Source organism: Gopherus flavomarginatus, chromosome 5, assembly GCF_025201925.1.
Source record: "Gopherus flavomarginatus isolate rGopFla2 chromosome 5, rGopFla2.mat.asm, whole genome shotgun sequence".
Taxonomy (NCBI): Eukaryota; Metazoa; Chordata; order Testudines; family Testudinidae; genus Gopherus; species Gopherus flavomarginatus.
Genome location: NC_066621.1, coordinates 161,091,815 through 161,101,506, shown reverse-complemented (window position 1 = coordinate 161,101,506; position 9,692 = coordinate 161,091,815). Strand labels below are relative to the sequence as shown.

The following is a 9,692-nucleotide window of genomic DNA, read 5'->3' as shown; positions in this document are numbered from 1 at the left end:
AGAACAATTAATGACAAAAATTATATAGGGTGCTCATTGGATGGAGAGAAGTGATGGAGTGGGAGGTCCGGGGCACTGGATAGGTTCTAGCAGCAATACAAGTTAAGCACAATAAGCCAATGATCTAAAAGATTACATAATGACTCCACTCATAGCTCAAATTAACATATTGCTAACACACAGGTAATTACCCTTAAACTATTTCTATTAAAGTGTATAGGATAAATCCTAATTTTGGGATCCAAGGAATGAGGTAGCAGCTCTCCCGGTTGACCAACAGGTACATTCCTGGAGATTTAAAGCAAAGAAGCAGTAATTAGTATTCAACAATAACAATTGTTTGTAGTTTTACTCTTGCATTTCTGTGAACTGGGATTGGCATACATCTGTGAGAGAAGAGTGTCATTAATCACGTCAATCACGTTAGGCCTCTCTCTGAATTCTGTTCTGGCATCTGTATAAGGGAGTTAACTTGGAGGCCTTTCTCAGCACTTCTTGTGTCTATAACTTGCAATAAGGACGCCCAATTACAGCTCACCTTCTGGAGTTATGCTGACTCTGCTCATCGACTTGAAACACACAAGGTTGTCCGTCTACCCCAGCTTTCTCTTAGCCATGTATTGTTCTTTGTTAGCCAGCCCCCGTGCCCAGACCAAGCTGTGGACTCCATGCCTATATGAAAAGTTCTTAGCAGAAACCATAGTTAAGATCTTACATCCACAACAAATGGATTTTGGACCTTCAGAATGTTTTCTCTCTTTTTTCCCCTAGATTTTTCTAATTAGAAAAAAAAAGGAAAAGTAAAAAAGGGAAACAATAGATTTTTCTCCTCACTATTTCAAATGAATTTTTTAGAAAATTTCAAATCACTTAAAGGGTTTTTTTCAAAAAGTACTTTGAAATTTCCTGTGTTGTTCTTGTCAAAACATCAAATTTTCCTTTAACATCTTTTCACTGATAGAATTTTGAGCAGCTCTAATTGGTGCACAAGCTGAACACAAACTTCCAATGTGATGTTGAGCTAGGAGAGCTCAAGTGAACCATGTCTATACAAAGAGGAGATGACCAAGTGATTTCCCTGGTTTATACCAACTGAGGATCTGGACTGCAAGCTTGTAATTAAACACATTAATAATCAGATTTGTGCCTGCAATTCAAACTGTTTCCTTTGGAAAATGTACCTGTCTTAATTCTTTCCTGTGGTGGGAAATAGCTATATGTAACACCTGTGTCGGATCCAGTAATTTTCTATGAAGATAGTGTGTTTCTACCGAGGCTTCAAATCTCTGTGTCTTTCTTGGGTCACTTGCCAATTTGAGACGTGCTAACACCACAGCATGTGATACTCTGAAAGGCAATTTCTTGGTCTTTTAGCTTTGTCATAACCTATTCTCAGATTTGGACCTTAGCATCCAAAATATGGGGGTTAGCATGAAAACCTCCAAGCTTAGTTACCAGCTTGGACCTGGTAAAGCTGCCACCACCCAAAAATTAGATTGTTTTGGGGCACTCTGGTCCCCCCAAAAACCTTTCCTGGGGACCCCAAGACCCAAATCCCTTGAGTCTCACAACAAAGGGAAATAAACCTTTTCCCTTCCCCCCTCCAGGTGTTCCTGGAGAGATACACAGAAGCAAGCTCTGTGAATCTAAACAGAGGGATTCCACCCTCTCTATTTCCAGTCCTGGAAACAGAAGTACTTCCCTCTTCACCCAGAGGGTATGCAAAGTCAGGCTAGTAAATCTAACACACACAGATTTCCCCCTGACTTCTTCCTCCCACTAATTCCCTGGTGAGCACAGACTCAATTCCCTGGAGTTCCCCACTAAAGAAAAACTCCAACAGGTCTTAAAAAGAAAGCTTTATGTAAAAAGAAAAAAAATACATAAAAATGGTCTCTCTGTATTAAGGTGACAAATACAGGGTCAATTGCTTAAAAGAAATATGAATAAACAGCCTTATTCAAAAAGAATACAATTCAAAGCACTCCAGCAACTACACACATGTAAATACAAAAAAACAAACCTATCTTCTTGTACTTACAACTGGGAAACAGGAGATTAGAAAGGCAGGAAACAGAAATCCTCTCATAGCCGAGAGAGAGACAGATTTAAGACAAAGAACAAAAGACTCACACACAAACTTCCCTCCACCCAGATTTGAAAAAGTCTTGTTTCCTGATTGGTCCTCTGGTCAGGTGTTTCAGGTTACTTCTTTCCAGGTGAAAGAGACATTAACCCTTAGCTATCTGTTTATGACATGCCCACCAAACTGCAGACAGTGGGGAAGCTCACTGGCTGTGATTTCCTCCTAGAACTTTAAAATAAACAGATTAATACAACACATGCACCTTTACATATACCACTAAGTATATAACTAACAAACTTCTACATTTTAAGAATACTTTTTAACAACTGGATTTTGGGAAGCTCTCACGAGAGAGTGCATCAGCTACTTTGTTAGAAGCTTCTGAGATGTCCTGAATTTCAAAATCAAAATCTTGGAGAGCTAAACTCCAACGAAGAAGTTTCTTGTTGTTCCCCTTGGCAGTATGAAGCCACTTTAGTGCAGCATGGTCAGTTTGTAGCTGGAACCGCCATCCCCAAACATATGGGCGTAGCTTTTCCAGGGCGTACACAATGGCATAGCATTCCTTTTCACTGACTGACCAGTGACTTTCCCTCTCAGACAGTTTCTTGCTGAGAAACACGACAGGATGGAAGTTGTGATCTGTTGCTTCCTGCATGAGAACTGCTCCTATACCACTCTCAGATGCATCTGTGGTTACTAGGAATGGCTTGTCAAAGTCCGGGGCCCTGAGCACAGGGTCAGACATGAGCGTTGCCTTAAGTTGGGTAAAGGCCTTTTGACACTCATCAGTCCACTTAACTGCATTTGGCTGGGTCTTTTTGGTCAGGTCAGTCAGTGGGGCAGTGATTTGGCTGTAGTGTGGTACAAATCGCCTGTAGTACCCGGCCAAGCCTAAGAAGGATTGGACCTGTTTCTTTGACTTTGGGACAGGCCACTTTTGGATAGCATCCACCTTGGCCTGTAGGGGGTTTATGGTTCCTTGACCCACCTGGTGCCCCAGGTAAGTCACTCTGTTTTGGCCTATTTGACACTTTTTGGCCTTAACAGTTAGTCCGGCCTGCCTGATGCGCTCAAAGACCTTTTCCAGGTGTAGTAGGTGTTCGGGCCAGGAGTCTGAAAAAATGGCCACATCATCGAGGTAGGCAACTGCATATTCTCCCAGTCCTGCTAGTAGACCATCTACCAGCCTCTGGAAGGTGGCGGGTGCATTTCACAGCCCGAAAGGAAGGACATTAAATTCATACACCCCCGCATGGGTGACGAATGCTGACCTCTCCTTGGCAGGTTCATCTAGCGGTACTTGCCAGTACCCCTTGGTTAAGTCTATTGTAGAGATGAACTGGGCCCGTCCCAACTTCTCCAATAGCTCATCAGTGCGTGGCATTGGATAGTTGTCCGGACGAGTTACTGCATTTAGCTTACGGTAGTCCACGCAAAAGCGTATTTCCCCATCTGGTTTGGGTACCAGAACCACTGGAGATGCCCATGCACTGGTAGATGAGCGGATTATACCCATCTGTAGCATGTTCTGGATCTCCCGTTCTATAGCAGCTTGGGCATGAGGAGACACCCGGTAGGGTGGGGTTGTAATGGGATGAGCATTACCTGTGTCAATGGAGTGGTATGCCCGTTCAGTCCGTCCTGGGGTGGCTGAGAACAATGGGGCGAAGCTAGTGCACAGCTCCTTGATTTGTCGCCGCTGCAGACGTTCCATGGTGGTTGAGAGGTTCACCTCTTCCACGCCACCGTCTTTTTTCCCGTCGTAGTAGACACCGTCAGGCCACTCAGCATCATCTCCCTGGACTGTAAACAGACAAACCTGTAAGTCTCTGGAATAGAAAGGCTTGAGAGAATTAACATGGTACACTCTGGGCTTTAGTGAGGAATTGGGAAATGCTATGAGGTAGTTCACAGTTCCCAGGCGCTTTTGGACCGTGAATGGCCCTTCCCATGATGCTTCCATCTTATGGGCCTGTTGCGCCTTCAAGACCATAACCTGGTCTCCTACCTTGAAGGAACGTTCTCTGGTATGTTTGTCATACCAGGCCTTTTGCTCTTCCTGAGCATCCTTTAGATTTTCTCTAGCAAGGGCTAAAGAGTGTCGGAGGGTGCTTTGTAGGTTGCTTACAAAGTCCAGAATGTTAGTTCTTGGAGAAGGCGTAAACCCTTCCCATTGCTGCTTCACCAACTGTAATGGCCCCTTAACCTCGTGACCATACACAAGTTCAAACGGTGAAAACCCTAAACTGGGATGTGGTACAGCCCTGTAGGCAAACAGCAACTGCTGTAACACTAGGTCCCAATTATTGGAGTGTTCGTAGACAAATTTACGTATCATATCCCCCAAAGTTCCATTAAACCTTTCCACCAGGCCATTGGTTTGATTGTGGTACGGGGTGGCAACCAAGTGGTTCACCTCATGAGTTTCCCACAGTTTTTGCATGGTCCCTGCCAGGAAATTAGACCCTGAATCTGTAAGGATGTCGGAGGGCCAACCTACCCTGGCAAAAATGTCTGTTAGGGCCAGGCACACAGTGTTAGCCCTGGTGTTGCCTAGAGCTACTGCTTCCGGCCATCGGGTAGCAAAGTCCACGAAAGTCAGTACGTACTGCTTTCCTCTGGGTGTCTTTTTTCGGAAAGGACCCAGAATATCCACAGCTACTCGCTGAAATGGGACCTCAATTATGGGGAGTGGCTGGAGAGGGGCCTTGACCTGGTCTTGGGGTTTTCCCACTCTTTTGCATACCTCACAAGACCAGACATACTTGGCAACGTCCTTGCCCATCCCCTCCCAGTGGAAGGACTTCCCCAACCAGTCCTTGGTTCTGTTCACCCCAGCATGGCCACTGGGATGATCATGGGCTAAGCTTAAGAGCTTCCCCCGGTACTTAGTTGGAACCACCAACTGTTTTTGTGGCTGCCATTCTTCCCGGTATCCACCAGAAAGAATCTCCTTGTATAAAAGTCCTTGGTCTATAACAAACCGGGATCGGTGAGAAGAGCTGAGAGGCGGTGGGGTGCTCCGTGCCGCCGCCCAAGCTTTCTGAAGGCTGTCATCTGCTTCCTGCTCAGTCTGGAACTGTTCCCTTGAGGCTGGGGTCACCAGTTCTTCCTCAGACTGGGGACTTGGGCTTGGTCCCTCTGGAAGCGATGTAAGTGATGGGGTTGTTTCTGTTGCTGGTGAACCGCTCTCCGCTGGTGCACCTGAGGGTATTTCAGGCTCTGGCTGAGCCTTTTGGGTATGGCTGTCTGTTGCTTCTGCCAGTTATGGCTTGCTGGCGCCCTCTGGCATTGAGTTTGAAGATGTGGTTGCACTTGCTGGTGCTGGTTGCTGTTCCAGTTCTGGGCCTGGGACTGGAGGCGCTGTGGCTGTTTCAGTGGTTGGCATGGAATCCGGGTCCACTACCTCTGTCTAGGTCTCTGGTAACACAGACGGGGCATCTGTGGACGGCTCAGAAACAGGAATGGGTCTGGAAGCTTGCCTGGTTTGGCTACGTGTAACCATTCCCACTCGCTTGGCCCGCTTCACCTGGTTGGCCAAGTCTTCCCCCAGTAGCATGGGGATGTGATAATTGTCATAAACTGCAAAAGTCCACATTCCTGACCAGCCTTTGTACTGGACAGGCAGTTCAGCTGTAGGCAAGTCTACAGCTTGTGACATGAAGGGGTAAATTGTCACTTGGGCCTTTGGGTTGATGAATTTGTGGTCTACGAAGGATTGGTGGATATCTGACACTTGTGCCCCAGATTTGAAAAAGTCTTGTTTCCTGATTGGTCCTCTGGTCAGGTGTTTCAGGTTACTTCTTTCCAGGTGCCCCCGTGTCTCTCCACGCAGTAACCTTCTTTCCGCCCACTCTCAAATTTTCCCTTCGCTCCAAGGGTATTTGAGAGGCATCTGGGCCTGGGGATCTTTGGTGTGATGGTGGTGTAATGAACTGCACTCAGTTGGTGGTCTTTGGGCAGTTGGCCTTGATATATCCCAGTTCATTACACTTAAAGCATCTTCCATCTGATGGGTCACTGGGGTCGAGGTGGGTTACTGGAGACTGGTGAGGTGGAAGAATACTGTGTCTGTGGCTTTACTTGGGTTGTATGTGGGGTCTTTGGCTGTCCTCGGTTGTAGGGTTTACGGTCTGTGTGCCCCCTGGGGTATTCGTTCCCCTTGACAGTAGCTTTCTTGCTTTCTGCCACTTCCATCCATCTGGCTCCAATCTCTCCCGCCTCGGTGAGATTTTTGGGTTTTCCATCTTGTATGTACCGTGTTATGTCCTCAGGAACACCATCCAAGAACTGCTCCATTTGTATGAGGAGGTGCAGTTCTTTCAAGGATTTAACATTGTGTCCTGATATCCAGACCTCATAATTTTTCCCAGCGTAGTAGGCGTGTTTGGGAAATGACACATCTGGTTTCCACTTTTGGGTTCTGAAATGCCGACGGGCATGATCCGAGGTTATCCCCATTCTGTATCTGGCCTTGGTTTGAAAAAGTTTATAGTCATTCATTTTCTCCTTAGGCATTTCAGCTGCCACCTCTGCTCAAGGTCCACTTAGCTGTGGCCTCAATTCTACCATGTACTGGTTTTCAGGGATGCTGTACCCAAGGCTCTTTCAAAATTTTCCAAGAAGCCTCGGTGTCATCATCTGCCTTGTAGGTGGGAAATTTCCTGTGCTGTGGAACAATCATTGGCGCAGGGTTGTTAGGGTTGGCTGTGTTTTGCTTAGCCTTTTCTAATTCCATGGCCTGTCGGTGGGCTTCCCTCTGGAGTTCCAGCTGTTTTTGGTGATCTGCATCTTTGGCCGCTTGCTCTCTTTTGTAGGCTGCCTCTCTTTCTCTTAGCTCCATCTCTTCTAGTCTTTTCTCCAGTTCTCGCCTGTGTTCAGCTTCTTTGATTTGTTCTTCGGCCCCCATTTTTGTCTTGGTAGGCATGGTTCCTGTTTTCTTGTGCTGGGGTGCCCTCCGGTGTTTATTTTCTGAACACAGTTCTCTGTTGCCTCCTGGGGTCTGCCTAGCAACAGTGCCTTTTTCCCTTTCTTCCTCTAGCTAATCTTTTAAATGTAAAGTAAACCAGAAAAACCACATATTTGCATGTGTATAGTGCTGGTAATTGCCTCCTAATGGGAGTGCTATTGTGTGACAAAAGACCCTTAATAGCTCCTTAATGGTTCCTTGCTTAATATGCAAGCCACAACTGCCAGAGAGAGCAGAAAAAAAATTCTCTCTGGTTCCTTTTAAAATCAAACTGTCTCTGCTTAAAAGCCCCTAGCAGATAAAAGAAAAATATAATATTCCTACTGGCTTCTGGATTCTATCTTTCCCACAAATGCTGCCACTCATGTCATAACCTATTCCCAGATTTGGACCTTAGCGTCCAAAATACGGGGGTTAGCATGAAAACCTCCAAGCTTAGTTACCAGCTTGGACCTGGTAAAGCTGCCACCACCCAAAAATTAGAGTGTTTTGGGGCACTCTGGTCCCCCCAAAAACCTTCCCTGGGGACCCCAAGACCCAAATCCCTTGAGTCTCACAACAAAGGGAAATAAACCTTTTCCCTTCCCCCCTCCAGGTGTTCTTGGAGAGATACACAGAAGCAAGCTCTGTGAATCTAAACAGAGGGATTCCACCCTCTCTATTTCCAGTCCTGGAAACAGAAGTACTTCCCTCTTCACCCAGAGGGAATGCAAAGTCAGGCTAGTAAATCTAACACACACAGATTTCCCCCTGACTTCTTCCTCCCATCAATTCCCTGGTGAGCACAGACTCAATTCCCTGGAGTTCCCCACTAAAGAAAAACTCCAACAGGTCTTAAAAAGAAAGCTTTATGTAAAAAGAAAAAAAAATACATAAAAATGGTCTCTCTGTATTAAGGTGACAAATACAGGGTCAATTGCTTAAAAGAAATATGAATAAACAGCTTTATTCAAAAAGAATACAATTCAAAGCACTCCAGCAACTACACACATGTAAATACAAAAAAACAAACCTATCTTTTTGTACTTACAACTGGGAAACAGGAGATTAGAAAGGCAGGAAACAGAAATCCTCTCATAGCCGAGAGAGAGACAGATTTAAGACAAAGAACAAAGGACTCACACACAAACCTCCCTCCACCCAGATTTGAAAAAGTCTTGTTTCCTGATTGGTCCTCTGGTCAGGTGTTTCAGGTTACTTCTTTCCAGGTGAAAGAGACAATAACCCTTAGCTATCTGTTTATGACAAGCTTGCCTTTTTTTCTTCTTAATCTCATATGAGAGTGGATTTCTTTCTTGTGCAGGTTAACACTTACTGAAGTGGAGACTTAACCCCCCCACTCAACAACCTAACACATAAACCCAGCCAGGGAAAGTGCCCACTTCCACAGATACTGCCTAGCCCAGGGTCCTTGATCCTGGCCTGTAAGTGGCATCTTTTGGGAGAAGGAAGTAATGTAGTCCTTGGTATCTCCTCTGTAGTTGGCACAAGTGGTACCAATGAGTGGGTTTTGTGATATGGAATTCAACAAACCACACAAAGAAAGAAAGAAAGATAATCCAACATCCATTCAAGAAGGATGGTGATAAACTGGAGACGGTTTAGAGACGAGCCACGAGAATGATTAAAGTGTTAGAAAACCTGAGGAGTTCAATCTGTGTAGATTAACAAAGAGATGGTTAAGGGGTGACTTGATCATAGCCTAGAAGTACCTACATGGAGAACAAATATTTGATAATGGGCTCTTCAGTCTAGCCGAGAAAGGTGTAACATGATCCAGTGGCTGGAAGTTGAAGCTAGACAAATTCAGATTGGAAATTAGCTGTACATTTTTAATGGTGAGAGTAACTAGAAACTGGAACAACAATTTACCATGGGTTATGGCGAGCTTTCTGCCACTGACAAGTTTTAAATCAAGATTGGACGTTGTTCTAAAAGATTTGCTCATTCTGGGAAGTTCCTGGCCTGTGTTATACAGGGATCGCAATGGTCCCTTCTGATCTTTGGAATCTATGAATTTATGTGATTGAAGAAACACAGATCAGTAAATAAGGAGACTGGGTACGCAGCTCCTTTTGTGCAGGTCACTGAAAGCTATCTCGAAGTCATGCAGACCTCATTGCCTAACCTTTCACTTTTGTTTATTTCTCGTATTCACATTATCCATCTCTTTTTATATGGAGATATTTGTCCCGGCATTCCATTTTTGTTGCTTCTCTCTGGGGCAAAAGACTGAGAAAAGCAGGAAACAGAAAGAATGTAAATGCCTAGGTAGACACATAGTTGCCAAACAGCCTAGAGAAGCAGAATACGTGAGACTGAATACTAATATGTTATGTTAATAAATCAATTGTCATATTAGAATGGAAAGTGCTTTAATATTTCATGCGGAATATACTTCCGTTGCGTAAATGCTTATATTGTTTACTGCAGACATCGGTAGGAAGGTTATTATAATGTTGCTGTTCAGGTGACTACAGTTTCATTTCTTTCAATGTTGCCTTTTAAAAATATACTCCTCTCTCCGGGGTTAAATTAGCTGCTTCCCCAAACTTATTATGCAAAATCACAAGCCTGAGAAAACATTTTGCCACTTTTGAAAATAAAACATTCAGTTCACTCATTGTAATAGTG

At 44.7% G+C, this 9,692-nt stretch overlaps 1 long non-coding RNA gene across 1 annotated transcript; it reads right to left on the bottom strand.

Annotated features, from left to right (window-relative positions):
- Nucleotides 1-1,844: 1,844 nt before the first annotated feature.
- Nucleotides 1,845-8,126, bottom strand: LOC127051854 (uncharacterized). The gene is made up of 2 exons (XR_007774626.1): nucleotides 8,071-8,126; nucleotides 1,845-2,023 (listed from the first exon to the last, which is right to left on the bottom strand). It is a non-coding gene; the product is annotated as an uncharacterized LOC127051854 (long non-coding RNA).
- Between the last annotated feature and the right edge of the window lie 1,566 nt (nucleotides 8,127-9,692).